The 23935-nt window shown below is 40.2% G+C and overlaps 1 protein-coding gene and 1 long non-coding RNA gene across 10 annotated transcripts in view; one reads left to right on the forward strand and one right to left on the reverse strand.

Moving 5' to 3' along the window:
- macf1a (microtubule actin crosslinking factor 1a) overlaps positions 1–23935 on the forward strand; it is a 431888-nt gene that overhangs the window by 64459 nt on the left and 343494 nt on the right. The window lies entirely within an intron of this gene.
- On the reverse strand, positions 1079–23471 carry LOC117502144. Its single transcript, XR_004558196.1, has 4 exons — positions 23399–23471; positions 21276–21279; positions 15760–15766; positions 1079–1089 (listed from the first exon to the last, which is right to left on the reverse strand). It is a non-coding gene; the product is annotated as an uncharacterized LOC117502144 (long non-coding RNA).

Genomic DNA, 23935 nt, shown 5'->3' on the forward strand with positions numbered 1-23935 from the left:
TCACAGGGTCTTTGCACTCTTTTATCACCAGGCTTCACTCGCAGCTGTGACTGTCAGGCTGCAGACCCTTGACGTGAAGGACCTTATCCAGATATGTTTTATTTTCAGGCTTCCCTCATGGCCAGTCGTCATTTTATTCCCAGCAGAAATTCAGATTTAAGTCCATTCTACACTTTTTGGGTCACTCCAGTTTTTTTGAGAAAAGGCAGAGTGCAACCTTCACTACTATTGTAAAATGTGGAGGTTTTGCTAACTGAATGTATTTTGGGTAAAAATTTATGGGAGACTGGGTTTCCTCCTGGAGCCAGGGCTCCCCCCACCCCACCAAAAAATGTGGGTAATAAGTTATATATTTTTGGATTTAACAAACAACCTCTGGTTTTAAAGATGTCAGCGTTGTGTTGATCCTCAACACATGTTGATGTGGCATGATTGTCCAGAGAATGAGGATAATAGAATTATGTGGAGGGAGGGGTGAGTTCCTGCTCTTTTTACATTAGCTGGTCTCCCAGATTTTGGTCTGTCACCGGTATATTATTAATCCTTCCTTCCCTCCAGCAGTTCAGTCACTCTGTTCTTTTTTTTTTTTTTTTTTTTTTTTTATATATATATATATATAAATGTATATATGGAATCAGACGGTGATATTCCTGAGCGGCGGCAGGGACAGATGGCTGGATGAGTTATGGTAACCAGCTCTTGGAGGTGTGATGCGGTTCAGAGGCAGGCTTGAGCGGGGGGATGGGTGAAGGGTGTTAAATGACAGAGAATTGTCATTTTCATAGACATCTTTCTGTGGGGGGGGGGGGTGAAATTGCTACACAGATTGTTTTTCAGGCTTTGACATGAAGCACTTTACACCCACATTTTTGTCTAATAGAGAAAAGGACTTTCCTACACCAGTAGACAAAATGAGGTGAAACCATGTTGAGCATGAAGCCAATGACATGGCATTCACATGATTTAAATTCAATTTTATTTGGGCAAAGTTAAATTAAAATCACATTTTCAGTTAAAATGGGGATTAAAATGAGCGACCTGTCTCTTTTTAATGTACTGAATCTGTCTATTTGTTTGTCTTTCGGCTGCCTCCGTTTGTACGGCTTCACTCCAGGAGATCAGCTACAGATCCACACTGCGGTTTTACGCTGAATGCCCTTCCTGACACAACTCCAGTATCACCTGGAGAAACGAGCCTGAGGTCTCAGAGTACTAATCAGGAGACGTTTGCATACCTATCAAACCATTGATTGAGCATGCACAAGATGGAATCTGGCACAAATATTTCTTATTGAGGAACGACACAAAAACAGAATAAGTAGTGATGCAAGATGAAGCCTTGTTTAAGTGTCGAGGCCTCAAGACTTTGAGCCTCCCATCTAACTGCTTTAAGAGTCCCTTGGACACATGTTGATGTGAGTCCGTTTTTTTTCTTAGTTGTACATTGCTGTAAAGTAGTAGTTGTTTGGACTCATTTGACAAATGGTTCTGATGTGTTGATTGGTTAATGGAATAATTGTCAGCTCAACCTTTCTCTTTGGCTATTCATATTGAATAATTATCTTTCAAATTCCTGCTGTGGCATTATGTTTGTAAAATGTTTTCCCTACCCAAAATGATTAAGCCTTGTATGTTAATAGACTGTTGTTACATTGTTTGGCGCATGTGCTCTGAGTACTCCGCAAGTCGCTCATGTAGAGTGCTGTGGGGACCAGAGCCTTTTAATGCAGGTGAGCAGACTTGGTGTAAATACATGGACATGACTGAATCTAGGGGTAGGCGGTATAAACCCTCTATTCAGTTCATGGTATAAATTTGGCCGATTGTATAGTTTTAGACTACACTGACCAATCGCAGTAATACTTGTTGATGTCATCGTATCTTCGTCAATGACTCTGAATAACTGGAAAAGGTTGCAGTCAGTGCTTTGGTCACAGGCTCCATCTCCACCTCGGCAGATTAAAACTTCTTGTAAGAGTGTAAAATTGTCATTTTAACACTCTGGAGTCGCCTGACTGAATTCCTGTCATGTAAAAGTCACATGACCAAATTAAGCAATTGTCACATAAATTCGCCAGACTCTCTCTGTTTCAATGCGTTTTAAAAGTGCACGCTACAAGTTTTTAAATTATGTTAATAGGCCTACTATAACCTGAATTATGATTCATAATTTCCACAGTTTTTTTATATTTGGTGCGCGTGCTTTCAGAAAGCAGCAGTAAAGTCTCACATTTCCTCATTCAACTGAGCTGAGAGCTCCATCTCGGCTCAAGGCAGGGGAGCGGAGAAAAAAAAATTCCTTCCGCTTTATCATTGGTGAAACCCCACGACATGAGCCAATCAGGATCATCAACCCACATGGTGGCGTCTCTGAAGTCTTTCTGGAAAAAAAACGCCACCAAAAGCAGACAAACTATCACTGCCTCCTGCTGGACAGAAGCAGGAATGGCGAAATAAGATTATTCCAATGCACAAAAATACATGTCTAACAAGTCAGAGAATCAGGCGCTCAAAATAGTTTATATCTGTTTTCATTTTTTTTTATTTTAATCAATTTAGCTTTGCAAAGGGACTACATGACCCATTCAGAAACACTTCCATTAGAACTTTTACACTTACATTTATATCGTGATAGATATATACTGTTACCGGTGTATATGTACCTTTGCACAAATGATAGCTGTGTTTGGGAGAAAAGCTAGAAAAACAGCTGACTTTTCTATCAGGACGCGTTGTCAGGGAGATTGCCGAATGTTATAAAAACACGTTTCAATCATTCATCAAAAACATTAAAGTGTACTGCTACAGCCGTCATGAAAAGAAAACACAACCCAATATTTTTCAATCATTTAGAAGTAGAAAATGTACACTGAAAGCAGCTGAACATCTGGGCAAGAGCACAGTTTACTTTCGTTTTGACGCACATTGCCAGGTTTGTACTTTATAAACCAGGCTGATAGGAGGCAAGCTGTTGTTGCAGACTGAACGGTCCCCCCTAAAAATCAGTCCACCCTGCCTTCACTGCGCATCCGTCTTTAGCCGCGGTTCATGGACTATCACCTCGTTTTAGCTTAAAACTTCACTCCAGTCATCATCTATCTCAGTGACAGATATCTGAAGCTTTTGTACAACAATCATTTCTACATAAATTCAGCATTATTTCATAATAAAAGACGGAGGAAGCAATCAGAGCACCACGGCTACACGGGCTGCTAGCTGATGCATTCACTGCGAGTCGGTTATTTCAAAGCATGACGGAGTTTCGCCTCATTTCTGCTTAAAACAGCCTTCTTTCTTGCTTAGAATGATTTAAGAGGTTTTACCTTGTCATCTGATGGTTAATAATCCTTGGCTTTGGGTGAAGACACTCTGTCTTTGGACGAGCGGCAGAGCTCCGAAATGATGTGCAGTGGAGACAGGGCGGACTGTTCGGACTGTTTTTGGATTCCGGGTGATCGCAGTACAGCACCACCCCTGTGGAATAAGCTGTGAGAGCCGCTCCTCGTGCATGTTTTGGACGAATAGCCATCCCCCCCCCCCCCGCAAACAGTGGAGGGGAGAGTCACACAAGATTTACACACTACTGATCATGCGCATTAAAAATGTCCATTTCTTCTCTTACTCATAGAACAGGATTTGGGAGGTCAGCAGAATTGGGAGTTACATTCTTCTTCACACTATAGCCAGAGGTTTTTCTGTCAGCTTGTGTGTTTTAGTACTTGAACAGTCACATTATCTGAGAGAACTCATATTTTCAGTTAATTTACAAGTGCTCCGTAAACTTGCAACATCTTTGCTTGATAAGACACTGTGGTACGAATCCATACAGTGCCCATTGACCTGTCTGCATATTTGGAAATACACAGATGTATGTGCCAATAGTGACGTAGCAGAATGTAGTGAGAAGGTGGAGAACATTCCTCAAAAATCAAACAGGACAGTGAGAGGTTTTCTTTACAGAAACTCCTTTAAGATTGAAAAGGGAATGTTGACCATATTACTTTTTAAGTGTGAGGTTTAAACCACTTTAAAGTGTTTTACAAACCATGTATACCTTTTCTGTGTTGAGCAGTTTTACAACCAGTTACCGCAATCATAAAAGAAACAAAGGAACAAATTCTCACATCTGAGAATCTTGAACACATCAATAGTTTCATTTTGAAGCTTTTTACAGTCAGACATATGGGAGTAATTGTTTAAGCTCCTGTGTGTGGAAGGAAAAAAAAACATGAAGAGCGTTGATCTGGTTTGGATGGCATTGGGGTCAGTGAGGAATGAAGTGATTTTGACAGTGAGAAACATCTGTCAAAATTGGCGCCCAGTGATCATGTATTGGGGATATTTAGACTGGCTGCTCCAAGGAATTGTTTAATTTAATTAATTTTATTTATGTAGCTCCAAATCCAAACAAAACTGCTTCAAGACGCTTTGCATAATCATAGATTTGATTAATATTATAGATTTGATTAAAGCAGTGGCGTCCAAAGTAGGGCTGCAGCTATCGAATATTTTTGGAATCAAGTATTCTTTCGATTATTTTATTGATTAACCGAGTAATCGGATAAAAAAAAAAGTACCTTTGTATTTTTAAACAATATCAGCAGTGGCAGGGCTCTCCCTAAGCAATGGCACAATGTGCCATTATGCAGATTTTTAAGTTTAGGATGTTCCCTCTCTCTCTGTTTTCCCAGGTAATTATTTATTTTTTCACATTAAGAGTTTTGGAGCTTTGCCAAACCATAAGCCCAGGCGCTCTGTGAAATCTTCAGTCTGGGGACAGGACATTCTTTTTTTCTTATTGCACATTTCATTTGCACTTTTTACTGTGATTTATTCAGTGTTTAGTGTATATTTCTACATGCTGTACAGAGCAGCTCAGACCAAAGTCAGATTCCTTGTTTTCTGTGGATACTTGGTGAATAACAAAGCCTTTGAAAAAAACAGCTGTGGAGTGCAACATTTCCACAACAGCTGCACTGATAAATTAACTCTACAGCCTGTTGATAAAAACTCTTATCAAATCTGAAAAAAGCATTTTTTTTTTGAATAGTTAAACATGGTTAATTTAAAGTGCGCTTCCTTTCGCTTCATCCGTGGAGGTGGACAGCAGCCAGTGGAGCAAACCACGTAAATAAAATAAAATATATATATACGAGGGCTGTCAATAAAGTAACGGTCCTTTTTATTTTTTTCAAAAACTATATGGATTTCATTCATATGTTTTTACGTCAGACATGCTTGAACCCTCGTGCGCATGCGTGAGTTTTTCCACGCCTGTCGGTGACGTCATTCGCCTGTGAGCACTCCTTGTGGGAGGAGTCGTCCAGCCCCTCGTCGGAATTCCTTTGTCTGAGAAGTTGCTGAGAGACTGGCGCGTTGTTTGATCAAAATTTTTTCTAAACCTGTGAGACACATCGAAGTGGACACGGTTCGAAAAATTAAGCTGGTTTTCAGTGAAAATTTTAACGGCTGATGAGAGATTTTGAGGTGATTCCGTCGCTTTAAGGACTTCCCACTGTGCGAGACGTCGCTCAGCGCTCTCAGCCGCCGTCGTCAGCCTGTTCAAGCTGAAAACCTCCACATTTCAGGCTCTATTGATCCAGGACGTCGTGAGGGAACAGAAGAAGTCGGTTTCAGCATTTTATCCGGATATTCCACTGTTAAAGGAGATTTTTTTAATGAAAGACGTGCGGACGGGTCCGCGCGTCGGGACGCAGCCGCCGCGACGCTCCGCCACAGGAAAAACACCTCTGTTGAAAGCCTTAAGGACAAGTTGGAACATGTCCTGCCTGTTAAACAATTTCTCATATACTCACTCCACTGAAAGCCATCAAAAGCCGCCTGGATTTTACAAATGGTTATCAACACGGAGGTGTTTTTCCTGTGCCGCCGCACCGCGTCGGCTGCGTCCCGACGCGCGGATCCGTCCGCACGTCTTTCATTAAAAAAATCTCCTTTAACAGTGGAATATCCGGATAAAATGCTGAAACCGACTTCTTCTGAAACTTCTCTGTTCTCTCACGACGTCCTGGATCAATAGAGCATGAAATGTGGAGGTTTTCAGCTTGAACAGGCTGACGACGACGGCTGAGAGCGCTGAGCGACGTCTCGCACCGTGGGAAGTCCTTAAAGCGACAGAATCACCTCAAAATCTCTCATCAGCCGTTAAAATTTTCACTGAAAACCAGCTTAATTTTTCGAACCGTGTCCACTTCGATGTGTCTCACAGGTTTAGAAAAAATTTTGACCAAACAAAGCGCCAGTCTCTCAGCAACTTCTCAGACAAAGGAATTCCGACGAGGGGCTGGACGACTCCTCCCACAAGGAGTGCTCACAGGCGAATGACGTCACCGACAGGCGTGGAAAAACTCACGCATGCGCACGAGGGTTCAAGCATGTCTGACGTAAAAACATATGAATGAAATCCATATAGTTTTTGAAAAAAATAAAAAGGACCGTTACTTTGACAGCCCTCGGGCATGACATGCTTGAATCCTCCTGCGCCTCACAGGCGAATGACGTCACCGATAGGCGTGGAAAAACTCACGCATGCGCACGAGGGTTCAAGCATGTCTGACGTAAAAACATATGAATGAAATCCATATAGTTTTTGAAAAAAATAAAAAAGACCATTACTTTATTGACAGACCTCGTATATACACACACTGCTTCACTTTAAATGCATAATAAGTCTGTTTCAGACGATCAGCACAGACCCTTTCTCTTAAAAGGCTTTATTTTACTCAGCATGTGGCTTTGTAAACTTGTAGCATCCCCTGCTACATTGATTAGCGCTTACATTAGTTATGGGCATGCTCTACGGTCTTCTTCTTGGTTTTTTGTGGGAGCGTTTGTCACCTACAGGCCTGGCATATGTACTACAGCTTCTTTGCCGCGAACATTTTTTGTAATTGATTTATTCAAATTACTCGATTAATTGTTTCAGCCCTAGTCCAATGTATTCAAGAAAAGGCCAAGAGGATGCAGGTTTTCTTTGCAGCCACTGACTCCAGCAGGTGATTTCAATGATGAACTCATCCCAACTGCTCAAAGGGATGTTAATCAGTTAAATCACCTGCTGAAGTCAGTGGCTGCGATGAAAACCTGCACCCTTGAAGGTTGTAGGCATGGAATTTTTGAATATATTGCAGGGTCAGCTGGCGGGCACCCCAGTTTTAATATTTTCCAATGTAGGAACAGGCACAAAATTTGCATAACATGATCCACTGTGCTTTTCATGGGCACGCCCACAGGAACAGGCCACAGACCATATGAAACAGGTCTCTCTTCTTGAGAATGAAACCTCATCTCTCAATGACACTACCTATATAAATATGTAAATAGTCTCAACATGAAAAATTTCCATTCCTGGCATATAGACTAGCTGTTTTGACTGTTACCATAGTGTTTTTTCTGTTCTAGTTTCCCCATTAAGCTAGTGGAATTCACCCACATTAATAGTAGATCCTGCAGGCTCTCTAATCACTTGCTCCGTGACCTGCTGTAGAATCCTGATGTTACTCTTCCTGTAGAACTGTATCTATGTTCACAGATAAAATGACGGCACCTTCCCCAGTAAGACGAAGGCCGTCTGGCATCAGCAAGACATGGTGACTCCAGAAATGGGACCAGTTTTCAAACCTTGCTGCCTACAAAAGTACGCAGCCACCTGTTCAATGTCAGTCTACTAAATGCCTCACCGTTACCAAGAGAGACGAGTGGATGATGCGGCTTTGGTTAAATAATATGAAAAAATGTTTCAAAATAACTTTTTCATCTCTGCTGTTTACCTGTTGCACTCATCTAATCCTAGCAAATTGAATTTTCACCTTAAGCCCGAATCTCATGGAGCAGCAAATGTACTGAATTTAGGGTTTCGTCAGGGTTTGTAAAAGGTTCCAAAACAGTTTGCAAACAGTTTTTAGGGTTGCAAATAGTATTTGTTGTCACAATTTTTATTTTTACTTTTGAACATGTTCAAAATTTCTTGGCAAATTTATTTTTCTCCAAATGGTTGCAGGCATTTGTAAAAACAGTTTTAAGGGCTGTGGTGGACTGGACCCTGTCCCATTGGTCATTAGCTGAGACTCATGTTTCAGACTTTAAGTCATGCCTACAGTCAATTTAGAATCACCAGTTCACTTAACCTACATGTTTTTAGAAGTGGGTGGAAGCTCAAGCACTTGGAGGGAATCCCACTCAAACACATGTAAACTCCACACACAAAGGGCCAGACCGAAATTGAACCTTGGACCTACTCACTGTGAGGCAGCATTGCTAACCACGATGCCACCGTGCCGATTATGTGATGATATTTTAGCATTAATTCTTCAGTTTGCACTCCTGCTTCTGAACTTAGATTATCTGTCTGTGGTGCAGTCAGACGATAAAAGTACGATACAGGTGTTTTTACAATGACATTTACTGCACTAGCGCTCTAACAGTATATCATATTTCACATGGAATTTATTTTTTTGTCAACTTCAAAGGTTTGAGTCCACATGGGACTTGTTTTTCCCAATCATTTACTTATTTAGTTTTGATAAGTTAATGCCACAGCTCGGCACCTGAAGCAGTTTTAGTGTTCGGAGCCAGATGGTCGTTTGTGTGAGCCCTCTGTTAGCCCCTAAAACTGTGGGTATTTTTAAACTAAGTCATGAATATTGAATTGTTTTGGCAGTAAGTACAAATCATTTTTGTATTTTCACATCTGTGTTCAGAAGCAGGTTGCAGTGTGGGTGAATGGGCGGTTCATGGTGGAACATCTAAGTTTTGCATTTCATGTTCAATACTGGTGGGGGGAATCACATTTTCCTGCTGATGTTGTCAGTTACTGTGTGTTGCGTGCTAGCTCATGGCTATTCTCATCTGCACTATAGTGGCTTCGCCACTACAGTGCACGCCTCCAATCCACCCATCGTCTACTTTCCCTGTATTTGTTTTCCGATTGAAAGTTCTATCTCAGCTTCAGTAGTTCCCTGTGTCCAGTTGCAAATTTGTCTTTTTTTTCTTTTGAATGACTAATTCCTGCCCTCTAGTTCTAATATGTTTTAACCTGACTATGATTCAGTGTTACATTTTCAGATTTACACAATTATGCGGAAACTGGTGAGGTATTTATACTGGACCCTTTGTGCCATGTGAAGGTTAGCCGTTGAACATCCGTTGAAGGTGCAGATCCAGAGGTTGCAGGTTCTATATGGGGCTGCATGTGCTGTGTTAGATTAGTTGTGCACATCGAAAGCATTTGTCTATTTAAACCCTGTACAGCACTGAGTATGAGTCGACCAGTCTGTCGACACTCTTGTTAACCAGACTGTTTATTTGGCTGCCTGCAATGACATTTTACACTCTGCTAAAGTGTTGTTTTTTTTTTTGTTTTTTTTTCTTTCTCTCAGCTGTTTATGTCCGTCTCACAGCACAGTAGTCAGATGATTAATTTAAACTCTCCAAATCTGCTTTGTGTTTCTGTGGAGTTCTCAGCCACACAGTCATCCAGTCATGGTACAGGTCATTTTGTGTTGGTGTCTTGGTCAAACAGCCTGAGTGGAATCTGTTTGCCATTTCTCAAAACAGGAAACAAGTGGAAATATTTGCAAAATGTGATGCCAACTTGAGCGACCCAGCCAGGGTTGGGTTCATGTGCTGTCTAAATGTAGAGTGCTGGCTGAAACAGCACAGTGATTAATCTACTTTTTGAATATATATTAAAAGTAACTGTTTTAATAGTAGTGAATAAAACAGGGTGTGGGACATGCTGCCTGGGGACAGTCAACCTGTAGATACTGTATTTGGGAGAGTTTAGCACTGAATAGAGGTCATCTTAAGTGCTGATCTGGAGATTTTGGTGAGATAAAACCTCAGAAAAACTTTATTAGACATCAGATAACATGACTTCACAGGCTGCATGTGAGTTTTGACCTTCTGAAGTGTGTAAGTGCCTGCCTATGAACGTGATCATCTTAGTAATTAAAAAAAGGTTTTCTATCCTACATTCTTTCTCATGCTTTGTACTTTATCCAATTTTCATTGACAACTTTATAGTCATAAATTTGCAAGAAAAACTCAAGTTCTCTAAGATAAAATATGCAAATTTACAGCAAGTTGTGCTTAGCCAAGAAACAGCTTCATTTTATATGGTTGAATCAACCTCATCATCACGGAGGCTGTTACCTGAATGCCATTTGTGTGTCCCACATCTGTCTTCCCCCCCCGATGGGTTTCTGTCTGTCTCTGTGATGAGCTGTTCTCAGTCAACTATTTACTTTATAGCTTCTCTTTTGAGAACCGTAAATATTGTTAACTAGGTTGATACTTTAATTGCACAGTAAATTCCCACAGCTGCTAAAGATCCGTTTGACTAATTTGACTGGAGCTTTGGATGGATGATGTCTGAGCAGACATTGATGTTTGTGGTCTGATGGGAGCATTTACTGAACTGTAAACTGTTGTTTCTCGTGTTGCAGTTAAATCCGTTTACCGGCTGGTACCGGGTTTCTCACAGCTGTTTGTAGCACATGTAGGTCACCTCTCCTCACCTCTGCTAGTGTCAGAAGAAATCCATTTTATGAAATATTGATTTAACCTTTCAGCAGAGCAGGTGAGTGAGTGGATATAGAACAGCTGGCCTGCATATATGTACACTTGGGTTCAAATTCCACTCATGCTGCCTGTCTGTGTCTTTGAATACGACAGCCCACCCAACCGTAAATGGGTACTGGGTTTGGCTGGGGAATTAACCTGTGCTGGAGTGGTGTCTGTCCAGGGGGCGTCGTAGACTCTCATCCGCTTGACGTTATGGAATCTGGAGATGAGAATCAGTGGGTCTCAGGGCCTATATAGGACTTACTTATTTAATCAGTGATGCTTTTAGATGAAGATGGAACTAAATTAATCTCATTAGATGAGTTTACTCACCACCATTGCAAAACAGTTAAATTTAATATTGAGACAGATTCTGGTTGGCTATTTGGAACCTTCAAGTTTCATAAGAATGACTGAAAGGTTATTTATTTATTTTTTTGCTGCTCTTTCTGCTTGCTTACTGTCCAATAAATTCCTCTCATGATTTTCCTGCAGTTGGTGCACCTTAAGGTCTGCATTCATTCTGTCCATTTAATGATTATTGTGGGGTTTGTTTTGGAAGAAATACAGATCTTTTCTTAGTGAGACAGAAGGTTTGTTCCTAAAATATTTTGTTCATCTCCTCACCAGTGCTGCTGGAGGTTACAGAGGCATCATGGCACAAATGGACAAAGAACAACAGTATGACTGAGATTAACACTGTTCTTGTTCATCACAAATGCCTTAATCTCTTAATAAAATTCAGTGGCACAAAACTGAATTTTGTTTGCTCTGTGTATTAGGGGTGATGGTCTAGTGGTTAAGCGATGTGCTTGAGACCAGAGGATCATTAGTTCAAATCCTTGCAAGACTGACAAAGTGACTATGGGCCATTGGGCAAGATCCTTAACCTCTGGTTGCTCCCGGTGTGCAGTTGAGCACCTTGCATGGCAGCACACTGGGGTGTGTGTGTGAGAGAATGTGAGGCAAAGCACTTTGAACTTCTGTTTCAGATGGAAGCGCACTATATAACTGCAGTCCATTTACCATTTTTGTTTCCAAAACTTAGCATTAGCTGTGCTGTAATCTTCTTTCATTTGAGACATTTAAAATTTGCTTTTGTAACATATCTGGTACTTACATCTGAAAAGATGACAAGGCATCATGATGTTCATGTTTCCAATTCTGGCCTTCATAGGAAGTTAATATGTTGTGCAACTGTGCAAATTCCAACAGTGCATTATTAATTTCTCATTCCCCCCCACCCCCCACCCCACGGTGCAGCCAGTGGGTAAGAAAGATGTCACTGTGTGCTGGGAGTCGGTCACTCAGGCAGGCAGTCAGTCATCCAACATCTCCGTTGTGAGTGACATAAGTTGAGTTATTGTTCAGAATTGCTTTTAGCATGTAGAGTGTTATTATGATGGTTGTTTTTGTTGTTGTTGATTTTATGTATTCATGTAAAGTGCTATACAAATAAAGTTTGATTTGATTTGACCCAGTTGCCACCAAACTTGGTGTGTACTTTACATATAGTAACCCCAAAAACCATATTGCTTTTGGGGTCAAAAGCTCAAAGGTCACAATCCCTAAACTATACTTTGTAAAAGCCTGCTGCAGAAAAGCATCACTTGTCAATGGTAAGCTTGTCAGAGTTTTCCCAGGGCCCTGTATGTGCTTGTTGAACAGTCACTTGAACACTTTACCTGCTCATACCACAAACACTGTTCCCGGCACTGATAACTGCAAAGAGCTTGGACTGCAAAAAGGTCAGTGAATGTTTTAGGTAGGTTAGTCCATCCCAGCCAGCCTGTGCAGACTAACTGAAAAAGAATAAATGCTAAGATTTCATAACTCACCAAATTAAATCTGCACAAGGATGAAGTGATTAAATTGTGATCAACTTTGATGCAACAAGTTAATTACAAAACAAAGTTTGATTTGCTTATGCATTATCCCATAGAGGTGTCTGCCACCTGCTGTATGGCTGGTGTATAATGCTAATAATTAAGGTAAATTGGTGTAGCTTAAAACCGTAAACAGCTGTAAAACAGGTGTAGCTTTGTTTCACACACCTGATGAACACTGTGCACATTGTGTGCTCGTCTGTGTGCTTTGCCCGATGAGACCCACATCCACGTCAACAGAGAATGTTCAGAATGCAGGCAAATACAGGAATGTGTGTGTGAAATGCAGGGGAACACAAAAATAAAACCGCAACTAAACTATAGATGGATCATGCAGTTTGAGATGTTGCCAAAGCTTTTCATCTGTACTACAAATTCATGATGATGCTGCTAACTTAAAACAGCAGCATTGAAGCAATGTTCTGGAGACCATATCAAAACAAACTCATGCCGTACACTGGCACCTACTGTGCAGTTTGCAGATGTGCATCCATAACAAATTGCAGTCTTCAGGATTAAATTCTACAGTAAACACGGGACCTATCTGTGCTTCTGCATGTGTATTGCTTGTTTTAGAATATTCACATATGTAGAGATGCCGTTTTTTTCTCTCTCCTCACTGGAAAGAGGTCGGACTCAGCTGCAGAACAGCTGGCAGTGATTCAGTGTTGCTGTCAGATTCTTCAATTGAAAGAATTTCTCACGTGCTGTCAGTCAGAACTTGTGCATGCATGGGTTATTTTTTTGTAGCAATGGGCTCAAATGTTTTTACACATTTCATGTTTCATAGCAAAAGTGGTATATCAGTTTTTCTATGGATGTGGACTGGGGCAGTGAACTGTTCTTGGCACTTTACTGCTGCGGTGAAGTGGTTACACTCTGTTGGAGTCTGGTGATGAATGAATGTGTCAGCTTTAAGGATTTGCAGTTGCACTGCTTGAATCAGAAAACTCATCTGTGTGATGATTAAACTTCACTTTCAGACTGTTCTGCCTGTCAAGTCTTGTTTTGGTTTCCAGGTGTTCTGGATTACTTTGGCTCTTGTATTAGAGGTGAAACTGGCCCATATCCTGGCTGTAGCATGGTTCTGACTCCCCCTGAGGACCATGGAGTGGGTGGGTGTGAGCTGCAGGGTTGGATCACAGCCCTGCACCAGGCCATTCCCCTTTCATTTTGTTCACATCAATAGGGGAAGAGAAGCAGGGGGAGGAGGGGAGCAACAAAGTGAAAAGAGGACAGCACAGACTGGTGTGTTTGTCCAAGGCCAATAAATGAAATCTTTATCTGACGCAGATGACCCACACATTCTGTTTAATCTCCTAAATGTGGGTTATTGCTGCCTTTTGTCATCTTTTACTGCTTAGATGTTTCCTCGTCTGTCCATCTTCATTCACATCGTCCTCTTCAAATATTTATTTGTGGTATCGACTTTCCTCTGTATGCTCCTTACTGTATTGGTCCCTGTTTCTTGCGCTTAGCCCCCTGGTGGTGGTTAAGGATTCTGCCATTTGATCTTTTTCGTCTCTTTGCTCTCTGAGAAATGGGAACACAAATGATCAGAATCAATTTTTTTGCCAAGCAAGTTCTCACATACAAGGAATTGATGGTGTTATTAGTGCATAAACAATAACAAAAAGAAAAGGAAAAATACTTCTGTAAGACGTAAGAGTCAAATAGACAGAACTATGTTCACTGTTAAATAAATATAATGTAGTGGAATGGGACTGCGCAAAAGCATGTGATTGGTGTGCAGATGTACAGTACCTTTCAGTGCAGGGATGACCAATCTGTACTTTGTGGAAGTTTGTGTCCTGGGTGAGAGGGATCAGCCACAATCTTCCTTGCTGGCCTCAGGGCCCTGGAGGTGTACAGGTCCTGTAGGGATGGGAGATTGCAGTCGATACCTTCTCTGCTGCGTGGATCAACCTCTGTTTTTGTCCCTCTCTCACTGGGCGGTGAGCATTGATTAAAATGGGTTGCGTCTGTCTTTACATCCATCACATCCTTTGTGGTTGCAATAATTCAGTACTTCCAAGTGTTTATTTCCTGCTGGGGACTCTCTGGACCAAAATGTTGGATGATTTTGCATGTGTGACCTTTGTGATCAACTTAAAACGAGCTTACTGCCATTACTTAAGCACATGGACTATTTCACCAAATCACATACCCATACATTATGATTTATTTCTCAGCTTGTACAAAAATGCAAAAGGTTGTATCAGCTAAAAGACAGGTCCTAGGGGATGTTGTGGATGCAAAAAAAGTTGAAAGTAAATAATACTTGGTAGGAGTAAATGAGGTGTTTATTTTCCCAAAAAATGAATTCCGATTTATGTCTTTATTTGCTTGGCATTTCAGCTGTGGTTAGTTGATATGTGATTGAAGTGGATACTTTTGTAGAGGAGACTTTGCTTGACATTTTGATGTATAATAAGTGTATGTTGGTGTCAGCATTGGTTAGTTATGAGTGTTCATATGTTCCAAAACAAGGCAAGTCCCCAAATTTGGGGACTCTAGGGTTTAAGAGGTGAACAGGGATCACATAGAAATGTGACATTGATCTACCGATAACAAAATGCTCCATGACCACGGCCCAAAAGGCAGTTTATCAAGGAGGTAGTCATTACTGTAAAATTGTCTTAAAAATGCTTGGCTTTTGTCCTAGTGGTCAACTGGAAAGTTTTCTCTGTTTTTGATGTTGTTAAATGGTTATCCACAAAAAATGTATTTTGCTCTAAAGACTGATGATTCCTCCAAGTGCAGGGGAGTTCCAGCAACAGAGATTTTAACAGGTGTTTGGCTGAGGGGAAAATAAAAATTTTCACGCCTGCAACAACTGACACACACCCTGGCCTCCTCCAAAGGCCTTCGGACATCACCATGTGAAGGATGTGTTGGATGGTTGTACAGAAAGAGGGTGTTGAGTGACAAATGATTGAGAGGGAGTGTGGTGAATATATGTTACACGTTTCCCAGTTGTTGCATCCTCTTATAGGACACCTGTCTCTGGACACACCTAGTGTGCCGAATTCCTAAAATGGTCTGTCTGGAATGTGTCTGTGTCTTATTGTACTTCAGATTCTTCATCTCGCATTAAACCCATTTTTAACTACTATTTGAGCAATTTATAAAAGAGTCTGCATTTTATAAAGGTTATCCACATCCCTTCAGATGCGGCCAAACTACATGTTTTTAAATTTTTATGGCTGTCCTCAAATAAGTTAAAGATGGTCATTGGTGATGCCAACTCTGCAAAGGTATTGGCATTGCCAAACACATCTGCAGGGACCTCAGGACTCCATAAGCTTTATCAAAACATCTCTGTCTCAATGGTCAAAGACCCAGAGACATGTATGTCACTGAGAAAAGTGACACTTGACTGCATAGACATACACTTCTAATGGCCAAGACCAGGCAGTCTTTGAAAGCCTGGGTCTTCACTTTTATCCAGGACAACCAAAAACAGAGACCCTCAACTCCAGACTCCTCTTCTAAAGTGCTGCAGTCTGGGTATCTACTGCCTCTGTAAACATGATAGCGTCTTCCAACAAATGCACCTGGGGCCTCATGTACAAAGTGTGCATACACTCAAAAACGTGGCATATATCCGTCTCCACCCTAACATTCAGATGTATTAAAAGTGCAATGACCGGGAAAATGTGCATGATGCAGTGCATCATGCAAGTCCTGGCTGGCGTACACGTTTGTCCAGCTATTGTTTCACTGCTGACACATTGAGATGATGCTGGGAAACTGTTAATAGTTTGAAAACAAGAAGTCAACAGAGTCATGTGTACACCAGAGACACACTGATGAACAATTAACACACTCACGTGTTTGTAGTTATACGGGTGGACATGACAGCATGTGCAAAGTGATGAAGAGAATGTCATCAACAATGGAGGCATTATTGTTGTTAGAGGACCTTGTAAATGGCGCAATCTGAGGTGAGCGTAAAATGAAAACTGTTTATTTCGAACATTTGATACAATTATTACAAGATAGATCAGTGAAGACAACAACAAAAAAGTTCCTACTGTGTACCCAACATGTCCGAAAAGGGGTAGGGTGAAGCATCAGCTTATTTTTCCCTACCCCTTCTTCCCCACAACCAGTGATACCCTTTGCACATATACACATAGATTCCTACACACCTAAACATATATATATATATATATATATATATATATATATATATATATATATATATATATATATATATATATATATATATATATATATATATATATATATATATATATATATATATATATATATATATATATATACACAAGCCGAAGCAAAAAACAAAAACACCCTAACCCTCATTATCCTTCCTCCTCCCTATACCTACAAAAAACCATATTTTTGTACCGCTGTTTGAACTGGTTCATGCTTGGACATTGCTTGAGTCCCACTCCCAATCTGTTTCACATCCTCACCCCACAGCCAGAAATACAGAAACCTTTTAATGTTGTTCGTGCCCACTGATGCTTTAAATTAAATTTCCCCCTCAGACTGCAATCCCCTGATCTGTTAAAATACATATTTTTAATATTTGCTGGAAGTAAATTGTTTATTGCTTCATACACGATTTGTACTGTTTGAAAATCAACCAAGTCTGTGAATTTTAAGAATTTGGATTGTAAAAATAGTGGATTTGTATGATCTCTATAGCCAGTGTTATGAATAATTCTTATAGCTCTTTTCTGCATTACTGATAGTGATTGTGTTGTACCTTTATAAGTATTACCCCATACCTCTGCACAGTACTGTAAATATGGTAAAACCAGTGAGCAGTAAAGAATGCGGAGTGAGTTGTGGTCCAGAATATGTTTCGCTTTGTTTAGAACTGAAATGCTTCTTGACAGTTTACTTTGTATATGTTTTATGAGTCTTCCAGTTTATCTTATCTATTATCACCCCCAGAAACTTATTTTCATGTACCCTTTCAATATCTACCCCCTCGACTTGTAACTGAACCTGTATATCTGTATTACAATAGCCAAATAACATGTATTTTGTTTTACTTAAGTTTAATGATTTGTTTCTGTCAAACCATATTTTCAATTTTCCCATTTCTATACTGATCCTCCTCAGTAACTCCTGCAAATCCCCCCCTGAACAAAAAATGCTTGTCATCTGCAAATAATACTAATTTTAATATTTTGGAAACATTGACAATATCATTTATATAAATTAGAAACAGTTTTGGACCCAATACTGACCCCTGTGGGACGCCACAAGCATTGTCCAAGCATGATGTATATTCCCCCAACTTCACAAACTGTTTTCTGTTACTTAAGTAGCTTCTCACCCAGTGCAACACCAACTCCCTAATCCCATACTGTTCAGGTTTATTGATTAATATGTAATGATTGATTGTATCAAAAGCCTTTTTAAGGTCTATAAATATTCCAACTGAATGTAATTTGTGGTCTATGGCGTTTGTAATCTCCTCAACTGATTCTATTAATGCAAGTGATGTTGAACTATGTGCTCTGAATCCATATTGACTATCAGTAAGTAATTTATGTTTATTTATGAATTTGTCTAATCTATTATTGAATAACTTTTCTAATAATTTGGAAAATTGTGGAAGCAAAGAAACAGGTCTATAATTTGTGAAGTGGTGTCTATCCCCAGTCTTATACAGCGGCACAACCTTAGCTATTTTCATTTGATTGGGAAATTTACCGGTTTGAAATAAGTTACAGATGTATGTTAATGGTTCTACAATCCATTCAATGACCTGTTTTACCACCACCATATCAATTTCATTTAAATCGGTAGATGTTTTATATTTACAATTATTCACAATGTCTATAATTTCTTTTCCATCCACTGCTGTGAGGAACATTGAACAGGGATTTCTTTCTATGAGATTATTATCCCAATCCTCAGGTTGGGAATCGGGAATTTTTTCTGCCAAGCTTGGTCCAATATTTACAAAAAAATTATTAAATCCTTATTTTCCTTCTTGACATTATTATCAATGAAATACTGAGGGTAACTCTGTTTTTTATTACCATTTTTGATAATGCTATTTAATATATCCCATATTCCTTTAATATTATTTTTGTTATTATATAATATGTTACTATAATATTCCTTCCTACATACCCGTATAATATTAGTTAATCTATTTTTGTATTTCTTATATCTATTTTCTGCCTCTTTAGTCTTTAGTTTTATGAATTCTCTATACAGTGTATTTTTCTTATTACATGCATTTCGTAACCCTTTCGTCATCCATGGTCGAGCTTGGATCTTTTGTTTTCTGTAGTCTTGTTTAATTGGACAATTTTTATCATATAATGTAAATATTTGTAAAAAAGTTTCATATGCACTATCAACATCACTTTCACTGTATACCTTTTCCCAGTTTTGCTCCTGTAAATCCTTCTTTAGTGTGTTCATGTTTTCCTCTGTCCGCACTTGCCTGTATTTTATTTTCTCCTCTGGCTGATTCCGCCGATGGTTTCTATTATAAACGATGAAAACTGGTAGAGGATCACTGTCATTGATTAATAATCCACTCAGTGTTATTCTCAATATCATTGCTGAATATATTATCAATTAAGGTGGCACTATGGATGTAATTCTGCTTGGCCTGGTGAGTTTTGGATATACGAGATCTGTCCGTAAAGTATCGTACCTTTTTATTTTTTTCAAAAACTATATGGATTTCATTCATATGTTTTTACGTCAGACATGCTTGAACCCTCATGCGCATGCGTGAGTTTTTCCACGCCTGTCGGTGACGTCATTCACCTGTGAGCACGCCTTGTGGAAGGAGTGGTCCCGCCCCCTCGTCGGATTTTCATTGTCTGGAAATGGCGGAATGAAAAGGACTTTTTTTCCATCAGAATTTTTTCAGAAGCTGTTAGAGACTGGCACCTGGAAACCATTCGAAAAATTTATCTGGCTTTCAGTGAAAATTTTACGGGCTACAGGTTTAAGGACCCCTTTAAAGGACGGTCGGTGCGCCGCGCTGCGAGCTGCGATGATGCGGCACAAACCACTGGATCATTTCTAAGCTGATGGCTCTGTGGATACGAGACCGTCGTGTGCTCTTTCTCTGGTTATCACAAGACCTGGACATCAGCCATTTTCCAGCAGATTTCACTTTTAACAAGAGATTTTGTCATGGAAAGCCGCGCAGAGGCTTCGCGCGTCACGACTGATTCGCTGATGAAGCGAGACAAAGGAACACCTCCGTTTCGGCGTGTTAGAGGACAAGTTGGGACATGTCTATCTCGGCTTTCAGTGCTTACCAGTCGAGTGAGTATAAAAGAACTTGTGGAGAGCTGGACATGTCCCAACTTGTCCTCTAACACTCCGAAACGGAGGTGTTCCTTTGTCTTGCTTCATCAGCGAATCGGTCGTGACGCGCGAAGCCTCCGCGCGGCTTTCCATGACAATCTCTTGTTAAAAGTGAAATCTGCCGGAAAATGGCTGATGTCCAGGTCTTGTGATAACCAGAGAAAGAGCACACGACGGTCTCGTATCCACAGAGCCATCAGCTTAGAAATGATCCAGTGGTTTGTGCCGCATCGTCGCAGCTCGCAGCGCGGCGCACCGACCGTCCTTTAAAGGGGTCCTTAAACCTGTAGTTAAAGTCCTTATTCTCTGTGAAGCCCGTAAAATTTTCACTGAAAGCCAGATAAATTTTTCGAATGGTTTCCAGGTGCCAGTCTCTAACAGCTTCTGAAAAAATTCTGATGGAAAAAGTCCTTTTCATTCCGCCATTTCCAGACAATGAAAATCCGACGAGGGGGCGGGACCACTCCTTCCACAAGGCGTGCTCACAGGCGAATGACGTCACCGACAGGCGTGGAAAAACTCACGCATGCGCACGAGGGTTCAAGCATGTCTGACGTAAAAACATATGAATGAAATCCATATAGTTTTTGAAAAAAATAAAAAGGTACGATACTTTACGGACAGACCTCGTAACTGGAGTTGTACGCAGAATTGCAGCTGGCCCAGAGCGCAATATGGCGAGGAGCTAGGGGTTGTCTGTGCCCACACAGGTACTGACCATGCTGGGCTTCCTGGAAACAGAGGCATTCCAGTGGGAGTTGGCTGATGAGTCAGGAGTGTGGCAGTCAACCTTGAGTCGAGCCATGCCAGCTCTGTGGAACACAAGCATCCAGATTCATCACATTCCAACATTACAGTGCAATTTGCAGCAAGAGTAGGTTTCCCTCATGTAATTGGAGCTATTGACTGCACACATATTGCTATAAAGGTGCCATCACATGATTAATTTGTTCTTGTTAATAAAGGTTTTCATTCCATCAATCGTCAAATCATATGTGATGCGCAGATGTATTGGTGTGGGAATAGGCAGGCTGGCATGGTGCGTGAGGGATGGCTGCATGGGTAAATAGTTTATTCGTATAATTGTTTTGAACAAAAACCAACGCGGGTGCATTTAGACATGTGCGCATTCAAATATGTTTTTTGTTATTATTAATGGGTTTTTTCTTGATGGTGAAACTAGAGCTGCAGAGCTTCTTAACATGCCCCGATTGTCTCCCTTTGTTTAGTATTTGTCAATAAATGCGTGTGTAAAGTTGTGAATATCACACACTATCAGCCGGCGCACCTCATGTCTTTTAACTTCCTTGTGTGGGTGCTGCTCTGAGCTCACAGCGGCCTCACACATACGCTCCCACATTTTTCCTGTTTATTCTGTTTGACAGGGTACCAAATAAAATGTCCTTGCTTGTCTCCACATCATGTCCAGTCTTCTGTAGCTCACACTCAGTATAATTTATTTTGTGTGTTCTTGTTGACTAATCTGACAGGGGGGGGGGGTTCCCAGCTCCCAGGGCATGTTTGCATGAATTTGCATATTTAAATAGGGGCGTGGAAAGGGAGGAGCTTGGTGCACTCAATACCACGTTGATTGAAATATACAAAAGAATGTGCTTGATCCATGTGTATGCACACTTTGATACAGGTGATTTTTCTTTCTTTTTTTTTTTTTGTGCGTACACCAGTTTTTGGGTTTTGGTGTATGCCGTTTCAGTAGGAAAGCCACGCAAGTCTTTGTACATGATGCACCTGAGCCACTGGTTTCTACAGTCCTTTCCCCTACTCAACAGCTAGTCCTCGCAAACATTGAAGGAACCAGAACACATCCCTGCTGAACTCTACAACTCACTGGGACGAGGTCAGACTGTGCACTCCCGATAGCTGTGTACAAGCTGGCTGGTACCCACGAGAACTGATAATGAAACAAAACTTTCCTGAAAAGAAGAGAAAGCTCTCTGCAAGAAGCAATCTCTTATTAATGTTCCGTTTTCTCACATGCAAATAAGTATTCATTTAATGTTCTTTTATTATATTAGGCTTTGCTCTGATTTGGTAATAGGCAAAATAATTGTGATTATGTGTCAACCAACTATAATCTGTACTGATAATCAGCCAGGCCCAGAATTGGTTGACCCCTGTTTGTGATGGCAGCACAGGATCAAGGTTTACTTTTTTCTTCATTTACCCCGCTTCTTTTAAATTTCTTTTTGCCAGTTAGCTAAGTTAGATGTTCAACTTGTGACTCACAGCCTTATAAAATGTGTTTTAACGGAGAGGACACCAAAGTGAATATTGAAATACAACTTCTTAGCAGAGCTAACTGAACACCTACTTTTGAGGCTAGCAAAATGCCAACTTGTGATTATGATAGTGTTCCTACTAGCAATAACAACCTTTTTACTACACCACCCACCAACAAACAATTAGGAAGGTCTGTGGAACTCTTAAAAGTGTAATTCCCTCTGAACCGGTTTCAATAAAGCTTCACACAGTGGAAGTGAATCATAAAAATGTGCATGAAGGACAGTAATTATGGTCTGAGATCTTTTATTTATTCATTTTTAAATGTCATATGCATCAACTACAGTCCTGCTCATCTTTCCGATACAGAAGCTAATTTGGGTATTTCATCACAAAAAAATTTACTGCCACTGACATCTAATACATACAAGCAGCTGGGACATGAGGCATAATTTTTTTTCTGAGCTCAGTCAGATGTTATCTTAAATAAACGAGGAATTATGCGTTCTTGGTATGGATGAAATTGTGTCATCCACTCTGACACACACTTTGCTATTCCATCAACAAATGCGTTCTGGTGCCAACTTTCAAACAGCTGTGCAATTTAATCTGAAACATGGAATGTAAACTATGTGCAGCAGACAAATGTTATGTGCACATGCACAAATGTGCGATCCTCAGTTTTCTTTATTTTTAACTGACTGAGTGTTCAAAGTTTGCTGAGTTAGCAAAAACTCAGTTTATTGTTGCTGCACCACACACGTGCAAAAACGAGACAAGTTTTTCAGGATGATGTAGTCAGCGTATTTTTATTTATTTTGTTTTTATTTTTCCCCCAACTCATTTTTAAAAAGGATAAAGAAAAATCAATGCAAAATTGTTTCATCAAGAGAAGTATTTGTCCTTTATAATTTATTCATCATTTAAGTTATTCAGAAAAGAATCACGCCAAACTCATTCTTGATATGTCGATTAATACATACATAATGTGGATTTGCTTATTTTCTTTTTCATCATATTTGAGTTATTGCAAATAGCATGTTTGGGTTTTTGAAGGTTTTCTAGCATAGATCAGGATCTTTGGGTCTGCACTGCACATGTGGACAATCAGATATGCTAGATGCAACAACAGCTGTAGTTCACTTGGCAGAATATTCTATAATATATAATTTTAGTCCAGTTAAAACTACTTAAGCTGTATAACCTTTGTGGATGCGGTCATGCATGAATTTGTGTGTGTAGTTATACTGTTGTGCGTTTGTGGTCAGAAATATTTATTGGTATAATTCCTCTTGTTTGTTCAGTCTTTGTTTGGTTTAACTCCTGTTCTTGTGCTCAACCTGCTTACAGTACACATAGACGGGTCTATTCCACAGGGTGCCATTCTACTACGATTGCCCACAATCCAGAAAAGTGCAAAAATGGGATGAAACTGATTTGAGCTTGCCTCCTAACAGGCGGGCTTATAAATTGCAAACTGGCTGGCTTATAAAGTACAGACTTTGCAACCCACTCAAATGAAAGAAAGGAGCTGTGCTCTTGGCCAAGTTTCAAGCTGTAGTCACTACAAATATACATACCAAATATACCATTTAAAGAAGTATGAACATGATTGAAGCTGTTAAGACTACGAATACCTGGACATTACCATATGAAAATTGGATCCCAATTTCAAATCTGGTGCAGATGATGGCTGTAGCTACTACATATGCCATGTTTGATCAAGATTGACAAAGATGGTTCAAGAAGTTACTATGATGCCTCAAAATTGAGATTAAAGGGGAAGGAACAGGGCCCAGTTATTTCCTGTATCTCATGCACATGACCAGCTCTGTTTACATTTTTCCCACCCACGATCTTGTCTCCACAGCTCTACATTCGTTCATATTCGGATCTAC

The sequence above is a fragment of the Thalassophryne amazonica genome, chromosome 20, assembly GCF_902500255.1.
Source record: "Thalassophryne amazonica chromosome 20, fThaAma1.1, whole genome shotgun sequence".
Classification (NCBI taxonomy): Eukaryota; Metazoa; Chordata; class Actinopteri; order Batrachoidiformes; family Batrachoididae; genus Thalassophryne; species Thalassophryne amazonica.